General features: G+C 35.4%; 1 long non-coding RNA gene across 1 annotated transcript in view; it reads right to left on the reverse strand.

Moving 5' to 3' along the window:
* Positions 1–18,908, reverse strand: part of LOC108734189 — a 56,777-nt gene extending 37,869 nt beyond the window's left edge. The window contains exon 1 of the long non-coding RNA XR_001937342.1: positions 18,838–18,908. This is a non-coding gene — a long non-coding RNA (uncharacterized LOC108734189). The remainder of the gene's footprint in view (positions 1–18,837) is intronic.
* Between the last annotated feature and the right edge of the window lie 204 nt (positions 18,909–19,112).

Below are 19,112 nucleotides of genomic sequence, written 5' to 3' on the forward strand. Positions count from 1 at the left end.
CGGAATACGGCCACATCGATCCCGCTAAATTACACTTTTTATGAGCTACAAAAGCTAAATAGGTTTCAGAGCATAAACTTTTCAGCGGACCAGCAAAGTAATCGATACCATCAACATCGCCATGCTCACACACAATTGACATTATTTTATTATTCGAAGCGCACGACATCTAACACTATGTACAAGTCAAGATTCCTCCTCTTTTCAGAATAGTTACCCTAATAGTAACTTAAAACAGTTAGTGTAATACTAGATGTTTAAATTTCCACCCTGTTAATAAATCTTCAATTATGAAATTATGTAGCTGAAGTTTACTTATATTGCAGGATTGATATTATTTGTTAAGTCCTAAGTTTTTCTCTTTTTTTGTACATGAAATATTTTTAATTTAAATTCATATTTGCAATTCTAAATAGTGTCTAAGTTAGTAACAACAGGACCAGTTTACATTTTACCTGGGTATTCACAGAACCCTTATAAACTGGAAAGAAATGTTGTATGGCGATTGTGCTCACATTTAATGATAGGGCTTTCCATATTCTGTGTTATATTCAGTTTCTAGTTATTCACCCCCGCTAAAATAATATTCACCAATTTACCTGTTGGTAGATATAGTTGCATAGTACATTAAGAATTAAACATTCACATTTCATCTTTCAATCAAGTAAGTTTTGCATCCAGTAACCATCCAAAATAGTTTCCATTGTCGGACGAATTTTGATAGTTTTAATTTAGACGTTGAAGTTTAGTTTTTAGTGATTAGAATAGAAGTTCAATTAAATGTTTTAAATAAAACAGTGAATTTTTATTCTTCAACGAAATCATCGATCCGATTTAATTAGTTGCACAATATTAATTTGGCGTGCAACGTACAACGTTTGTAGAATATTTTTAATAAAAATAGGTCTTAAATGTTAATCACGCTTATCGTTTTAATTTATAATTTTTATCACAATCGTTCTTGTGATTAGGATTTTCCTTTCGAATATCCCTTTTCAGTACAATGTCCCTTACTGCAATAATATGTAAGGAACCGTGCAACTAATTCTAGTACGCCTAATCTTAGCAATTCTTCTTCCTATAAGTTAACTCTGCCGATTCCCTAGGGAAATTCGTAGAGCCTTATGAATGCGAGTCAACGGCATTAAGCTGTATCGACCCATTCAAAAAGAAAGGAAGCATCTCTTCTCCGAGGCATATTGTCTGAGGTGAAAGGAAACAGGCGCTGGTCCCGAAGTAGCTCATGGACTTTTTCATTGTCCGGCCTGTTGCCCTTTTGTACCTTTTGATGGTAAGTTTCACCGTTTTTTTAACTAACTTTGACTCTCACCATTGTATTTTTAATAGCCCTACTATATCATTAACGAACGCTTTCGTGAAAATACACATTTGGGAGTAACTTACTTAATACACGGGCTACTTTTTTCAACCTTCGAAGGGCTAGAAAACTAAAATAAAAGTTTGTCGTTAGAGAGGTCAAAAAGCGTTTTGATGTTCTTCGTTGATGGCAAATTGTTATGCTCTCAGTTGTCGAATGAAATGGAGAAATCACTCGGTGTGAAGACTGAAGACCAACATTTGGTCAGGAGTACAATATAAGCCTTTAAGGGTGTTTATAATGTTTAACTGAACAACAATCGTTATGCTTATCATCATTAAAACATTTTGGTAGCAAATTACGTATAAAAATAGCTGACTACAAGCATTAATTTCATAATAAACCATGGGCGTTTCAAGTAAAAGGTATTTGTTTAAAAGGTAACATAAGTTGCCTTGTGATTTATTGTACCCTTGGTTCTAGAAGTTAATTTATGTTCAAAACACGGCTTCTTTATTTTAGTGACTTCATAATTTATTAACCCCGAGAGAGTGGTAAACTAACCCTATATATCTAACAACTTTACACCATTGGTTAGATTTTCATTAACTTTCTAAGTATATTCCACGAATAGTAACAATTGATATCAGAATTGAAAAGAAACGATTTCATATTCAATTAATGCAGCAAATACCATTCGATGACGGTGCATTACTTGTTCTTATATATATGTAAATCTACATATACATTTTGCAATTTCGATAAATGACTAACAGCCAAGAACGTACGTAGTATCTTTCATTCAATTAATTGCTAGTACAATATGACTTTAGGTGTTAAGAAAACTTACTTTTCATTTAGAAATTCCGGTATCCAAACTGTTTTCAACTTTTTTTTTGAGTTTTTTCAAAAATCAGAAGAAGTTTGGAGTGGTGCTTCAAGTTCGTCCAGGACGCTTTAAAAATATGCAAACTAACAAAGAAGTGTTTTAAAAGAACTTGTTAGTTATTCGGTAATTAAGATGAGCGCCTTCTCTTTTCCAACTTCTTCGCCCGATCAGAATTTTTTGTTCCTTTATTTTCAGAATTTGTAAAAATAAAATTCAAATTATTTATTCCTCATAAGACAGCATTAATGATTAATGAATCGCACCTCGTGGTGAAACTCACTCTTAACCCAAGGTAGTAATTCAAACAAAATAAAAGATGGACAACACAATATTTTTGCCATAAAACTTGTTGATTTTATCATTTCTTTTCTGTTTTGGTAACCTCTAAATGTACAGAATCATCGAACCAATCCGTTTTGTTCGTAAACAATTACTTTAAAAGCACATGTGGTTCAATTTATAAAGGTCAATCGATTCGCCTTACATCTTTTACAAAAGTAAATTGATTCAAATTTGATTTATATCTAAAGCTGGTACAGCTTTGAACGTCCCACTTCATTACATGTGAAATAGGGATTAAAAGTGATTTTTTTTTAATTAATTCACCAGCAGCCTCCTAGTAAATTACTCGGTTGTTACTTGTGAGCGTTTGTAATAAGTAGTTAGAAACGAATACCGCAGGCGGCATTCAATACCAGAGACTTCTTTGATGTAAGTGACAGCCGGAATATTCCAAAAAGCGAATAACCTCCGATAAAGATAACTGGTATAAAACGTAGATAGTACCTTCGTGAACAAAAAGAAGTAGATAAGCTGTGAGATTAAATAATCAATTGGTAAATAAGTAGTTGTTAACTATACATACGAGTCCTGTTTAAATAAAAAGAAATTCGATAGAAAAGTCAATGTCAGGGTGGATTAGCGTTTGAATGGGTTAGTAACTAACGACAACACGACCTTGACAAAACCAAATATATATATATATATAAAATTCTCGTTCCGAAACGATTTATCTTTTACGGGGAAGTTTACTGGCAATCCTCCAGCAAAAAGAAGAATCGACGGGAATTTCTCTAAAAGAGGTCTCGCGGGTGTTTCGGTACCACAAATTATACTTTGGAGAATAAAACGTCTAAATTTTCTTCGCGGGTAGATAAGGATTTATTGTATGATAGCACAGTGAAATTAAACGAACAACTTACTACTTTCCAATAGAGAAAGCGGCCGAGTCTAGCCTAGTTAGAAAACAATTAAGACGAAGTAAAGTTTTAAGCGTTAGCAGTCCTGCTATTGCACTATGTACTTTGGAATCTACTTGTCCCTGGCGATACATGCTTGTCCGTGACAACAGTGAATAAATGCATTTGTGCATAGTTATAATCCTCTTGACGTCTTGGTTTATCAAGCGACACCCAACAAGGCATCCTCTAATAGAATTTGGTTCTTAAATGACAAAACTTCACATTAAATTTATGTAACACCCACTACGTACCTTCTTGCAAGGATATAAATAGATACAATTATGTAAGAATTTCGTTGTGTTTGGATTTCAAAACTTTTGGGTGTTTCATTCCCACCAGCCAATAATGTCGGTGGGCGAGCAGTCCCTCCGGAAGGTAGGGCGGAAGTCCCTCTTTAGCTTGCTTTCAGGAATCGTGGGAATGACTGGGTGGTGGTACGGGTGAGAAAGATGAGACATACGAAATGAAGACAGAAGAGAATGAAAGATTATCTGTGGAATATTACAGCTCCAGGCATTTGCCTAAGTGATCCAAAGAAACCACAGAAAAACTTGGACAAAGGAAGGCGGACCCGGAATCGAACCGGCGTCCTCCCGAATGCAAGGCAATGGTCTAAACCTCTAGGCCATGCCGCTTGGTGGTTAGTACGTGTCGGTACCGTGTATTTATACTTTTATTCGAAGTAGTTCGTAGTAGAGACAGTATAACGTATGACTACTATTCATTTCAAGAAGTTGGAGATATGCCCCTTCCCTTTATTAGGATGCGCCGGAGCATAATATTAAATTCAATCATATTTGTCTGCGGAGCTCATTTCTCCACCGATCATCGAGCGAGAGCTAGACAAAAGTGTACAGTACCATTTGTAAAATTATTTAAACTGCCTCGTTAAAATTTAAGAATATGCTTTATTTAAAAGCATATTTAGCCAAAAATAATAACAAGTGAATTAACTTAACGTTCTACACACACATATAATACTTTTGCTTTGTTTTCTATTGTTAATTCATATACATTTTTGTTTTAAGAAATTGCTAAACATTTTCGTCTAGTACTGTACAGTTCTAGCCAATCTCCTAAGACCGCCCATCGAGAGCTCTGCTCGTTCAAGCTTATTCCAACTATTTCTGTCTTGCTCACGCCTAGTGTGTATTCTTTCTATCTTCGCGCAGATTTCTTCAAGGTCACAATTGAAACAAATTGAAATGGGCTGTAATTATTTATCTATTTTCTAGTATGCCTAATTTTATGCTTTTTAGTGAAATATATGTTATTGTGGGAGTCCGCATATTGGGAACAATTTGAATCTATCAGGTGTTCCTTTTTTATACGAGTTTATGTTCAGTGTATCGTTGTCTCATTATTCTGTCTGTTTGTCCGATATATACTGTACATTTGTATTTTTCACACTAAATCTTCCAGAACTGTGAAGGCAAAATATCCCATAGGACAGATTCATTTCCATCCTTTGTTTAATCCGAAAAGTTTTCTATACTTTCTACTCCTACCCAATAAATGCCCAAGTTAATTTTAATTAAATTAAATTCTCTTTCGTCGCAATATTGAAAGTGCACCGGGTAGGTGAATGATAACATTCCTAGACCTGAAACTTAGATTACTCCATCCGACCATTCCATTAAAGCGCCGTTGCTCATGAAAGCAAGTTTGTAATTATGTTTGACAATTACTATTTCGCAGAGCATTGCGGCCCTCCACTTCTGTCCCAACATTATCTCATTATCAACGAACTTGCGTACTTACGAACTACCTATCGACAGGACGCAGTAATGTACACGTCATAGACTTACCTAGAAGACCTGTCTTACATAACACTTCGTACTTATGTAGGTACGTTAGTCACAACTAAGAAATTTGATTCAAAGTTGCCGTTACGAAACTCGATTACCAGCCAGAATTAATTTCAAACTCAAACAAATCAGTAATTAACAAGTCAAATAGAAAATTGGTAACTTGGGAAACATAGATGTGAAATATTCAAAACATAAACAGAATAATCTCTAAGGTAATATGTCAAAGACTAATATAACCCGTCCAAATTTCCACTGATGGTACTGTTGTCCATGGTACATAGGCTTATATTTCAACCAACACGACATACCGTTCTGGCGGAGTTTCTATTAAATATCATACCACCCTCAGTAACGCCACAATATACATTAAAGTCGTTTAAATACTAAACCAATGAAATTTTAATTCTTGGTTGACGGATTTTCAACGAGAGGGTTGAATTGAAACCGTTGAAACGAGTCTATAATATTTCTGAACACAAATGACTGCATGGTGCCAAAGTCATTCTAATAAGTTATTGTTAATCAAAACTTGATACACCAATAATCGATAGAAGTTATAGCGGTTCAACCTTACCGATGTATTCTTTTTCGCTAGAAAAAGAAAACACACAAACTACATCGAAACAACAAATAATTTAGTATAGTAATCAATAAATACTACAAATTAGGACAAGTAACTCGTCCCAATACAATCTAACCGGACGGATCCTAAAAAAAGTTACGGATCCAAACCGGACACCCGGCCTATCTCTAATATCGTCCAAATTTAGATGAGATACAGAGTTAGTGATAAACAATAAATGCTAAAAATAGTTCATTACACAACAACAACAACCTCCCAGATTTATAAAACTGATACCTGTCAAATTCAGAATATTTCACAAATTTATATTACCACTAATTTTACGATCTACTCAGTATTGTTTACATTATTTAACAATCGGTGCAGGTGTTTTTCGTAGGAATCGCGAAAATTATCAACTCCAGTTTCCCGCATTTTAATGCATAATTTGTATGCAACAAATTGCAATCGCAATCGGATAAGCAATAACAATAACAGTAAACGTAAATATTTTCGCAAAAAGCGTTTACTTGTCGACCGGTGCGCCGTGGAAACGACTGGAAACGGATCGCTGATTTCAAGGTGGTTGAACAGGACGTGATTATCTACACACATATGTGTATGTTTCGTATCTGTACGAGGAACCATAATATCTAAAGCACCCACTGTGCCCGCACGTTAGAATAACGCTTAAAAATCATTGTTTGAATGCCTGCGATGTGTGAAAGGAAAAACAACAGTTTCACAGGTGGCAATGGCAATGAACCCTTTTTGTAAAACAAAAGAACAAAACGACAGTGGTTACGAACGAACGAGCAAACTAACTTTCGGTTAACAAACAAAATAAATTAGGATCACTTCACACTATGTACAAGGTGAACGTCTTCATCAAAGAATTAGCTTCCTGAAGGTTCTTCTTATAAGTAAAATAAATACTACATGTCGCAGAACATGCTATCTAGTTAGATACAAGGATATGGAAAAAATAAAAGTAATTTTTTACATTCACCCAATGGATTCTTTGACGCATAAAAGTGTTTATTCATTACAACGGGTTTGTATACGTATATATTAATGTTTATTTTATGGTAAACCTTCTAAAAAATTACTTGTCAAGATGCATAGGAACAACCCAAAGGTTCATCTCCAAAAGATTCAAGTAACAAGCGAATTCAAAGTTTCGTAAATGTTTTAAATATTTTTTTTTTTTTAAATTAAGGTATTTNTCGACTATTTGACTCGCTTACACCTTTAGTTTTTATCGAAAACAAAAGCTATATCTCATCAAATTGGCAATTAACTTCCTCGAAAAATCCACGCAATAAATGAACGGCTAGAAGTTTTTTGACGTATATGAACAGAATAAAGAACGTTCTTCAATATATATACGAATAAAAAAGGGGAAAATTGATTTATCAATACAATAGTTCGTTTATCTGACCCAAAGAAGGGTTTTTTCGCCGAAAACGTAATAATACGAACAATGCACAATAGAAAATTTTGCCGCCTTTATAATACATTATTTATAGAACAAAAGTTTGATGAATAATATTGAGCACATATATACTGAAAAAACAGAATAATCCCAATTCTTATGATCAAAAATATATTAAACCCTTCATTAATAATTTATTGCTGTAGTATCTTTATGAAATAGCGATTCGTAGATGATATAAAAATACCTAAATGATACGACCCTTAATATGGCTAGAAAGCTCGAAGCAAAAACAAACGATGCTTGAGATACCCCAAAAGGAGGTAGAGGTAATCTTCAAAAAATCCAATTCGAAGGTACGATGAAAGGAGAGCTGACGAGACGGGTTTTTCCTAAAAACAATTGACTATGAGATATTTGCCTATGATATACGAGGTTTGTCCGAAAAGTAATTAGACTGAATCAGGTAAAACGAATTTAGCTATCAGATCGGTACATATTGTTAAAATTCTTCAAAATATGGACCGCCGCCAACGCAATTCCCACTTTATAAAGTTCCTTTGGGAGTCAGATGAGGTAGTCTCTTCCAGAAACATTCGCTGGATGACGCAAATATCATCGAAACAGGCGTTTATCCTTCGGGAACGCCCTACAGCAGAGCTGGGCAAACTTTAACTTCGTAGGGGCCGCTACCTGAGGTTAGTCTGGGTCACTCCATACTGTTCAAGGAGTACGAAAGTGTAAGCAGTATTAACACATATTGCTTTCCCTTTTTCTTCTCCCTTCCACTCCCATACCAACCCCCTTCATCCCGTAGACGAGCAAAGCCTCTCTCGTAACTTAAATAATACCTACGAAAATTTTCTAATGAAGGAAGAGATAAGAAAAGGAAAGAATCATCTCACTCGCACTCGCAGGAGCAACGAGAAACTCCTTGGCCATACCAGAGGAGCACTCGGGAGTCAGAAGAGTCGAGTTTGCCCGGCTCTGCCCTACAGCAGCCAGTCCCATTACTTTATTGACAAACCCTGTATTTACTAATTAAGCTTCTCATTATTTCTCAAACATAAAATTTAACTCTTTACTACCTCCTCCTGTAACTAGGTAATAAACTGTTGGAACTTTGTAGCATTTATTATGGTAGGTACCTAACTTAAAAAAGGGTATGATGAAAATTTTACGGAAAATTAAATAAACTTAAAACGCTATTTTTTACTGTTTGTACGAACAGAAACATCAGATATAACCAATTAGATTTATGGACAGTGTAGAAAGTTAATTCTTTTTACGACAATATTAATCGCAGAAGGAACGACGTTGGAGGTAGCTTAATCGGTTCATTTTTGATAATGCCTCGAAGAAAGAAAGGCTGTTTAATATCGTTTTAAGAAATGGTTTCAATTTTCTTTTTCAATTTTCTTTCATAATAGCGATCGTTTCTTAACGACCGACTTCATTTTCTACGGCTTTGAAAGACGGAATGCAGGGCAAAAATAGTTCAATTTCATTTAATTGAAGCAATTTCTAGTGAATTTTCCGCAAACAAAACGCGATCCGAGATTGAGCTACGTGGTACACACAGCACACGGGCGCCACAACTAAGAAATCGACGCACGGCGTCGCGGCTCTGTCATCTTCAACCAACGACGGCGAATATTTTCCGAGGAAATTATTATTATTATCTACCACAACCGACAAAGTTGGCCGATTGTGCTCGAATGTTTCCCACTTTATCAGGGATTGTACTGATTTTACGGTATCGTATTTAATGTCTTCCTTCCTTCATTCCCAATTCCCGCTGTTTTAGGAATTGCGTTCAAGTGGAAAGTATCTTGCGAAAAAATTATTCGCCATATTGGAAAAATAGATCCCGGAATTCATAACCAAATCAGAAGGACTTCAATATCGAAAATAATAATATAATTTTAACATTTATTTTATAAAGAATAAACCTTTCAACTATTAAGTAATTGATTGCGACGAAAATTTAAATTCCGTATTGGTAATAACCCCAGTAGTGTCAATGTTAACGAATTTATACCAAGTTTAGCGTCTTTTTCATGTCAATATTAAAAATACTAACTAAAAAAACACTAACAAAAAATCGGTTGTCTGTAAAGTCGGTTTACTGACGATAGTTGAACGTGACAACGTCATAAGAAAATACTGATGGAATGGTTTCATTTTTCAAAAGAAAATTTTAATTTTATTTGTTTGATAGATATTTTGTATGGATATAGAGAAGGAGGTAAATGGAAATGTATTATTGTATAGCAGCTGTCCACGCGGACGCATCGCTCACTCAAGTAGGAGAGAGACAGATGTCGAACGCTGCCGAACGCGGAGGCCGATTGTGCCTCTTTGTCGCTCGTTCCGTGCTCTCGCTCGCACTTCAAGCCTTAAATGGAACGCCTCAGAGCGAGGTAACGCCGCATGAGTCATGTTTTTTCGTGTAACAGGTGTAACGATCGGTAATAGCGACTGTTGACTGTAGACTGTGTATAGATAGGAAAAAAAACAATTGGATGTTACATTCTCCAGCCACTAATTCTGGTGGGCGCGCAGTCCCGCTGGACTACGCCGGCGAAGGTAGGGCGGAAGGCTGTCTTCACCCTCCTTTCAGGAATCGTGGAAATAGCTGGGTGGTGGTTCGGGTGAGAATGATAAGACGAACGAATTTAAGACAGAAGAGAATGAAAGATTATCTGTGGAATATTACAGCCCCGACATTTGCCTAAGTGATTCAAGGAAACCACAGAAAAAATTTGAACAAGGCAGAGGACCCGGAATAGAACCGGCATTCTCCCGAATGCTAAGCAACGGACTAAACCTCTAGGTCGTGCTGCTCGGTGTACCTACAGATGGGAATATTTCGGAGATTTACAGGATAGGGTTGTTAGCAAATTTGATAGAATGTTCTAGACGAAAAAGTAGTGAAGACCGTATACAATTCAAGAGAAAGCAATTAAGGATAAATCCAGATATTGGTTTGAGAATTCATGGTGTGGTTGAAATTGTATTTCTAAGTAAAGGTGATTGAGAGAACAATAGAGTTTAGATTGAAAGGAAACCAAGGTATGCACATGATAAGAAGTTGAAATAATATTTGAAGTGATACAAAAATAAATTTAAAAGAACATTAAAAAAGCTTAAGATCTAGTATTAAATATTTACAAAAAAGTAAATTTTACCGCCACACACGGATATACAAAGTCAGAACTGAAGAGGTTTTATAAAGAGTAACTGGCACAGGAGTATCTAGATTGAGTCACTGTCAGGTAAGGATTCTACACGATTTTCCTGTTTCCGGGAAATGGGAAAATTAGCTTAAGTTAGGAAGAAGTTAAGATGGGTGTCCACCCTGTCCTCAGATTGATGACTCTATATTGAGATGCTATTTGTTTTCCTTCAGTATTTCTATCTATAGCAATCTCTCAAACACTTTTTGGAAATCAAAAATGAAAATAACAATCAACACTGTACTGTGATCAATTAAACAAATTGTATACGCTGAGCAAATAAAGGACAACAAGATTTATCAACTGCTAATATTAAATTATCTGTAATTAAGTAAACGCCTACAACAGACCGCTTGCCATTAATTAAAATTAATTAAATTGATAGCACAGAGCATTCAGTAATTAAATTAATCAACACACAGCTCAACAATCAGAATTTAATTTTTATCAATGAGAAGCAGCTAACCGTCTCTATTGGAGAACGGACGAAGTATACAATCAAACGCCATGCATAGCTGCTATTTTGGTAATAGAAAGACTTAAGGTTTAATGATCGATATTGTGCAGTATGAGAAAATGTTTTCTGACGGATTTTCCAAGCATTTCCTACCCTAGCGCTCGCTTTCCAAAGTCAACTACCCTTATAGTTGTTCGTGAAAAGTGCCAGAGAGGGCGCCACACAAATAATTCACACTAAAGAAAATTATTGTTTTGTGTCCTTTCAAAAAAATGTTAGTTATTATCATCTCTTTTTATAATATTAATTATTGATCAACATTTTCCAAAAATCTTTTTAAACTATAAACACAGCTATTATAAAATTTTTCTGATAATAATTATTATTTTTAGTGTAAAAATGCACTCAGAAGTTACGAAATTCCGAACAATAATTTTGTCTGCCACCTTTCTGGCTTCCTCACAAGATATACTAAAACAACATAGATGACCTCTCTCTTTCTCAACAATTTTTGAAATCGTATGCACATAGAGTATCTNCGGACTTACGTCTGCGGAGCTATGGATTTTTAACCGCGGCCATGTTCGCGAGCGCGCAGCTCCTGAGTTTGACGTTTCGCGAGCTGTGGCTGGAAAACGGTAGGACCTATCGGAAGAATTCTTACACAGGCGGATGCCCCGACTCAGCGCGAACGTTTTGAGCCGTATGCGGTCGCATTCGGTGTTGAAAAATTCAAAATTTTCAAAAATTTTTAAATTTTTATTTGTTCGAAATTAAATTTTTCCTGTACACTTAGGTACGAGCCAACCGTTGGTGAAAGAATTTTTGCGCTATCTTTAACAGTTCGCCAGATATGTTCTTCTGAACATTTAATCCTCGATTTCGAAAATAACATTTGGCTAAAACCTCCGACAGCCATAACTCCGAAACGGAACCTCGTAGGTGGTCGCTTTTATTCTTGACGCAGAGCCCAGTATCTCTAAAAAATCTTGATAATACTCCCATAGAGATCGGACCACTCGGTCTGGAAGTAGGGGCCATCGTGTGGCCTCAGGAAAACTCTAAAACCAACAAAAAAAAATTCCGCGAATTGGATCGGCTCTGGCGCGGACCAGGAGTGTCACAATTTACAACTGTTTCCATCGAAAACTTGCCGCATTCGTTGAGCTTCGAACAAGCCCTATTTGGTACAGATCAGACGTACATCTGCGGAGCTATGGCTTTTAACCGCGGCCATGTTCGCGAGCGCGCAGCTCCTGAGTTTGACGTTTTGCGAGCTGTAGCTGGAAAACGGTAGGACCTATCGGAAAAATTCGTTCACCCAATTAGCTCTTGCTATTTCATCAGCTCCATAAACTATTGGGATTTAAAATCGCCAAGGAGAGGAAAGAAAAAAATCGCTGTTAATGGCTTTGACAAAACTTTCAACCATAAGGCGAAATTTCGGTAATGACTTATAAGATAAACTAAATTCAAAGTTCCTATAAAAAAATTAGTTATTTGTGTATTCGTGCTTTTCGCTGCTTTTAAATATATTTATTTACAGTCAGAGGTAGTAAGAAACTACTTTAATAATTTCCTATCAGCAGAAATTTGCGGCAAACATTGCATGGTCACTAGCCAAAGTCAAAGAACCCGTTTAAAACGTATATATCCTCAACACACTATCAGTAGTAGTGCTTTCCTTGAATTAAAGTTTTAAATTTTCCGGCAACTTACACACACCGCCGTTCACTAAACTTTGTTTTCTTAACGGAAAAGCTCAAGCAATTACAACTTACATTCGCAATAAATTGAGTGGCCGGAGCTCTTGATAAATTAGTTCCGAGAAAAGTTGCATTGCTGGACTTTAATTTGGTGAAAGGTTCAGTGACATTTTCTTGTCTTAAAGAAAATAAGTAAAATTGGAAAGTGCTTTGAAGCGGAAAATCAACGATCATCGAAAATTCAATTCATTAGCAACTGACGATGAGTAAAATGATTAATTACATTATATTACTCTTCGATGTTCACGACAGGATTATACTAACGCAACCTCTGGGCAATGCCGTCCGAACCTACCAGAACCTAATGACTTTTTCTGACCCGTTTAACGAGAAACTTCGCATTTCCCTAAAACTAGAACAGCCCACATCCTTAACTATTTGCAAACAATAATCTAATCTAGGTCTCCCTCTACCCCTCCTAACTCCTGTTTCTGCCTCTAATATGTCTCTGACTAGACCTTCATTCCTGAGAAGGTGTCCTACCAACCTATCTCGCCTATTTTTTATTGAATTCCATAGACCTCTGTTCTTCTAGTCCTTCTAATACCTCTTCATTTCTAACCATTTCTACCCACGTTATCCTCATCCTCAGCCTATAACACCACATTTAGAATGCTTCTAACCTTTTCTTTTCAGCCGCACCCACTGTCCATGTTTCGCACCCGTACAACGCCGTGCTCCAAACATACATCTTTAACAAACTTTTTCGAATTTCAAAATTTATATAAGAAACATGTATTTTTACAAACAACAAGCTATATCATTTAAATATGTTATTCTTATAAAACATGCTGTGGCGTGTACCTACCACCAGAACAGCGTGCTAATGAGATCCAATGAAATCTAAATCGCGATACACGTGTAGCAATTTCAACATAATAGAGACCACCAAGACCTTTTCGCATACAACAAACAACTAAATTCTGTTCTGCAATGTTTGAGCCAGAATCTTTTGAAGCTGTTTTTAATTTCCAATGTAAATTCAGTCATACAGGGAAGGATTATTCCAATTTCGGTGATGTTTCTTTTATTTTCAGCGCATTACACCAATATTTGCGACCGTGTTTTCGTAATCCATGCAAAAAGCGTTAAAAGCCCGCGCAAAAATGTTTGCAGAATGAGAGGAAAATAGTAGCGATTGCAACCGCCAATGTAAAAAACTGTAGCCGCTTCGTGGCTAGAAAATTGGTGGAAATTTACCTACACAAAAGTGCATATATGTGTACTTACATTATTCGATTCGGACGAAACTAATTTATTTTTTCCCTATATTCACAACTGCGAAAGGCTTTTCAAAATAACTGAGTGCTAATGTTGAATGCTGAACCATTTATTAGGATTACAAATACTCAAAAAATAAAAAGGGAAATTAAAATGCCTAGAGTAAAATTGTTAAATTGTTAGGTAAGGTAAAGTATTATTCGAGACATGATTAGATGAAAATGGAAATGGACTGGTTGGGCACGCAACCCTACTCCTTCCTATCCTGAGCTAATCTTCGCATTTCCCTAACACTAGAACATCCCACATCCTTCACTATTTGTCCATAGTACTCTAATGTAGGTCTACGTCTAGTCCTCTAATATGTCTCTGACTAGACTTTCATGCCTGAGAAGGTGTCTTACTAACCTATCTCCCCTATTTCTTATTGACTTCCAGAGAGTCCTCTGTTCTCCTAGTCTATCTAATACCTCTTCATTTCTAACCTTCTCCATCCACTGTATCCTCATCATCCGCCTATAACACCACATTTCGAACGCTTCTAACCTTTTCTTTTCCGCCGCGCCCACAGTCCATGTTTCGCACCCGTACAACGCCGCGCTCCAAACATACACCTTTAACAACCCTTTTCGAATTTCTAAATTAACCATTCGCGAGCATAGAAGTGACTTCTTTTTGTTGAAGGCGACACGACCCTTCGCTTTCCTCTACCTTATATCCCTACTACTCCTTCCGTCCTGGTGCTGACTTATCTGACTTCCTAGATACCTAAAATCGGTCAATTCTAATTGTTCATCTCCTATTTTTATATTCGCTCTTTCCCTACTTTTTCCTCCCTTACAAATCAGTATTTTTGTTTTACTTTTATTTATTTCGATACAATACTGTTTTTGAAATCTAATACACAAGTAAATTATGTAGTTCTGATAAAAATGGTTAATTAATATCTCTTAATGTATTCTTCTAACGACTCTGAAATTTTGCAAAGACTTTAAGATATAAATGCCTTATTATTTACAAAGTTGCATCAAAAAGTTTCCGTTATTTTCTACGGTGTCGACCTTCTAAAATAGAATATCACTAAGTGAAATAAACTACGACTGCTTCTTTTTAGATAAGAATTGTAAACTTCTTGCTGGTGTTATCAAACTAGGTACTCCTTTTCTTAACATTATCAATAAATTAAATTAAACAAAGCATGAAAGTTTCTCTAGCAGATAAAATGTCTAAAATGGATTATACAATCGACATAATAGGCGACCTAAGGCAGCTTAATCAAATCGTTTGAATAAAACTATCATTCCATTAACAAAGGTTATTGCACCTTCATTAAGTTCATCGATTAGAATTCCTCACTTGGGGGTGACAGTGTAAATGCCACACGGTTAACACCTACAAGTAGACAAACATGTGTTGCAAACTATGTCAGGAACAATTCCAATATAGCCAGATTAACTACCAAGGCAATTTCTTATTCCATAACTAGACGATGAGGCTTACTGAAATAACTAGCAGTTAATCAACTTTAATCTGAAAAATTGTGGCGAAGCTTAAATACCTTTGAGGGACTGGATGAGGTGTGAATGGAAATAAAATTGATACTTTCCTAAAATTGCAAATAGTTTTGCTAATATTTTTTTTTTAAATAGAAAGAGCAAAACCAGCAGAACCAAAAGTAAACACACAAGTATTAATGAAGTTTCCTAGATAGAAATTAAAGTCTGTTTCGAAAGTATATAATAAGCATTTATTTACTGTGTTACTAAAAAGGCAATTTGCTACTAATAATATTTTTGCTCATACTTTGTCAACTTAGTCTTAAGCAAATAGAGCAATAATTTTTAAAAAAAGTCCGGGAACATTTAATTTCTCATTATAGCATTTAATTAACACTCCATGGGCATTTAATTAGAACATGTTGAGTATTTAATTAGCATTTAATTATATATGAGTTCCAGTTACTTTCAATGTTTAGATCTACCAGAGATTTCTTCAGTCTTTTTTATTCCACAACGTACTGTATCAATTATTTAAAGAGCTTTCTGTCGCTCATTTATTTAGTGGTCATTTCAGTCGATGATCCTGTAATCTTTTTATTATTATCGAAAGTCCAGAACTGCGAATATCTAGACTTAGACGGATAAAAGTAAATATAATGAAACAAAGAATCGATCCTAGCTCAATATCATTTCATCCTGATTCCCTTAAGCGTACTGTTCTCTTATACTCCTATTAAAATTCGAGTCGCGAACAATATCCGGAAATCGATTGAACTTACTTACTGATTCGCATATTTCTGTATTTATTACATGTGTTTCCTGACAGGAAACGGAGAACATAGTACTGATACGTTGCATATCGCGGCTGTTCCACACCGAACAGTCGACATTCAAGAAAATTTGTAAACACTACTTGCAACATTTAGTTATCTGCATCCACGTTCGTTGCTGCTACTTTTGCAAAATTCATATCATCGACTCAATTTTCAACGAACGTTATCCTAAGCATATCTGCAGAAGATTCTGCAAATTCTGATCGTATTACAACCCTTAAATAAAGTGCCTTCTTAAATGATCCATATTTATGTACGTTCCCAAAATATCGATCAGTAATCAACCAACAAGGTAGATGTTTTAACAAAAATTTAATTTTTAGGTTTTTGGTGGAATTTAACACACTTTGCAAAAGTAAAATTACTAAATGAAGCACAATGAAAACTTAACAAATTTAATTAACAATCGCTGAAGGAAGAAATGGAACAGTTGAATAATAGATCGGAAGTGTTAGTAGTATTGAAAATAAATTTTAACGAAGATTAAAAGGGTGGAGCTAGAAGTATTTTAACTAAAGTAGGGATCGAATCAGAAGAGAATGAAACTTGGAAAGAGTGATTAGATGAAACACTAAGAAACAGATTTCGCCCCAATGTACCTAGAAACCCAATATTAAAATGCAGTTAGGATGCAACAAGAATTATACACCTCATGCTGTTAGTAAACGAAATTAAAATGTTAAGGGATTATTGGAATGTACAAGTAATAAAGTAATTTGTAGAAAGAATAATAGAAAGGTACAGATACAAAAGGTTTTTAGAAGATACATTTGAAAGGATATTTTCATAATAACAATAGGAAATATTTACAATAGAAAGAATTATAATGTTGAAATTGTAAAAAATATCAAAGCTATATACAACAGTGATAAGATATCGTAAGAAAAAATATATGTGGCAAATATATGTAGCCACAAATTTCATGACATTTCGTACATATAAAACGTAGAAATGTCTAAAAAGTAAAGCGGTTCCACATGACCGCATTAATTACCATTTTATTAAAATGGCCCCGGAATATTCAAATGGGATCCGGAATAATTCTGGCATTGTCTGAAAGGAAACTTTTTGAACAACATTATTATTCAAAAGCCGCAGTAAATTTTCGTCTCTCACAAAGGTCCAACCGCAAAAACCGCACTTCTGACCTCCACACTTTCGGCACGAATTAAATCTCCGATCGTTCCACAATAATTACAAACGCGTGGATATACGGCCGACAAACAGCGTTGGGGATGAGTTAGTATTTAACTGCAATTATAAATTTATTCAATCCCATCGTGAAAAACGGGCTGCCCTTTTGGTGGACGAATCCCACCCAGTTTCCCATCTAATTTCGTTGCGGGCACAAGACCGCATTTATTAATTAAACAAACGCAAACGTAGAGTCGAATTTGTTTCCCTTAATCGCATTTTATTCCGATACTTCGTTCAAACAAGCATTCGGGCCACGTTTTCCTACCACAATGAGACAACAGGGAAATTACGGCCAACACCATCTGACTGCCGAACAACGGCTTGATCCATCTTTCTCCCTTTATAAATGTAAAGAAAGGCGTCACGAATAAAAAGGGGCTGCTAATTTCTCGGTCAAAGAGAGCCGAGAGAACTTGCATGACACCTTAGCTCCTAACGTTAACGTTAACAAAGGAGAAGGGAAACTGCCAACAGATTATATAACGGTAATACCTTCTTAGCTATTTTTGCTGTAGATGCTTCTTAAATCTTACTAGATTTTCGTGTTTTTCCGTTTCTAAAAGAGCCCCAATTTATCAGAAACCGTACTCGTCAAAAAAATACCTATTTACATTTGTCTTTTATAGTTCTGATCAACCCTTTATATTATTTAAAAGAATAATTCTTCGAGCGGAACGCTTTCTACATAAAATATCCGGCTCGAAGGACCATTAATAACAGCTAAATATCTTTGGCATCAGTTAGAAGAATGATGCATTAAACTACATAGGTAATATCTGTATTTAATTAGATAAATCAAAAGAGAAAAAGTCTTTATGTTGTGCTATAAATGAAATCGATAGATTCAGCTTCCTTTTTGAATTTGTTTTTTTTTTGTTCGTGAGGTTTGAGAAGCGGGAGAAAAAGGAATAAGATAAAAGCGGGAATCGGCAAAACGTCAGTCTTCGACCAATAGCATGCAATTTATTTGGACGTAGCAAACCGTAAAACTATTTCGAGGTACCCGTTTATTTCGTTCAGTTCGATGTATCGAATTTTTGTAGGTAAACCAATAACGTTTACTTCTGGTTTTCTTTTTTAATTGAATGGCTTCACGAGTTAGATAAGCAGAATTTTACCAGCTCGCACTTTGAAAAAACCTTTCCTTCTAAAATAATTCTGTTGTTGGAGAATTAACCTTTTTCGATATACAAAGTTCTTTATCCTTAAGGAAACATTATCCGATTACCTGGATAAAAACATTATCGATTTAGTTACCTACTGTGTCTTACACTAAAGGAATTAATTCAATTACGGGAGTGACTACTTAAAATCGACCTCCAGATAATGTATTTTATGGCGAAGTATAAAAATAAATTTAATGACTTACCCAATCGTAAGTTTCAAGATGGTGATAGCCACATGCGACCTACTTCCGGTGGTTCGGTGGCTTTTCAATCTACATAAAAGAAACAAAGTGGTTATTAAGGAAGCAACAAAATTTAAAAAAGGGAATGGGGAAGTTTATTCATCTTAAACGCTATATAAAACGTGTTATTGACTACTTTTTTATCTTTTCATACTCTTAAAAAGACATTAAATAATGTGCCGTACGTCGTTGATTAAAATCTCTCAATAACGTTCCTCTATGAATTTTGGCATTTG

The sequence above is a fragment of the Agrilus planipennis genome, unplaced genomic scaffold (genome assembly GCF_000699045.2).
Source record: "Agrilus planipennis isolate EAB-ADULT unplaced genomic scaffold, Apla_2.0 scaffold7, whole genome shotgun sequence".
Taxonomy (NCBI): Eukaryota; Metazoa; Arthropoda; class Insecta; order Coleoptera; family Buprestidae; genus Agrilus; species Agrilus planipennis.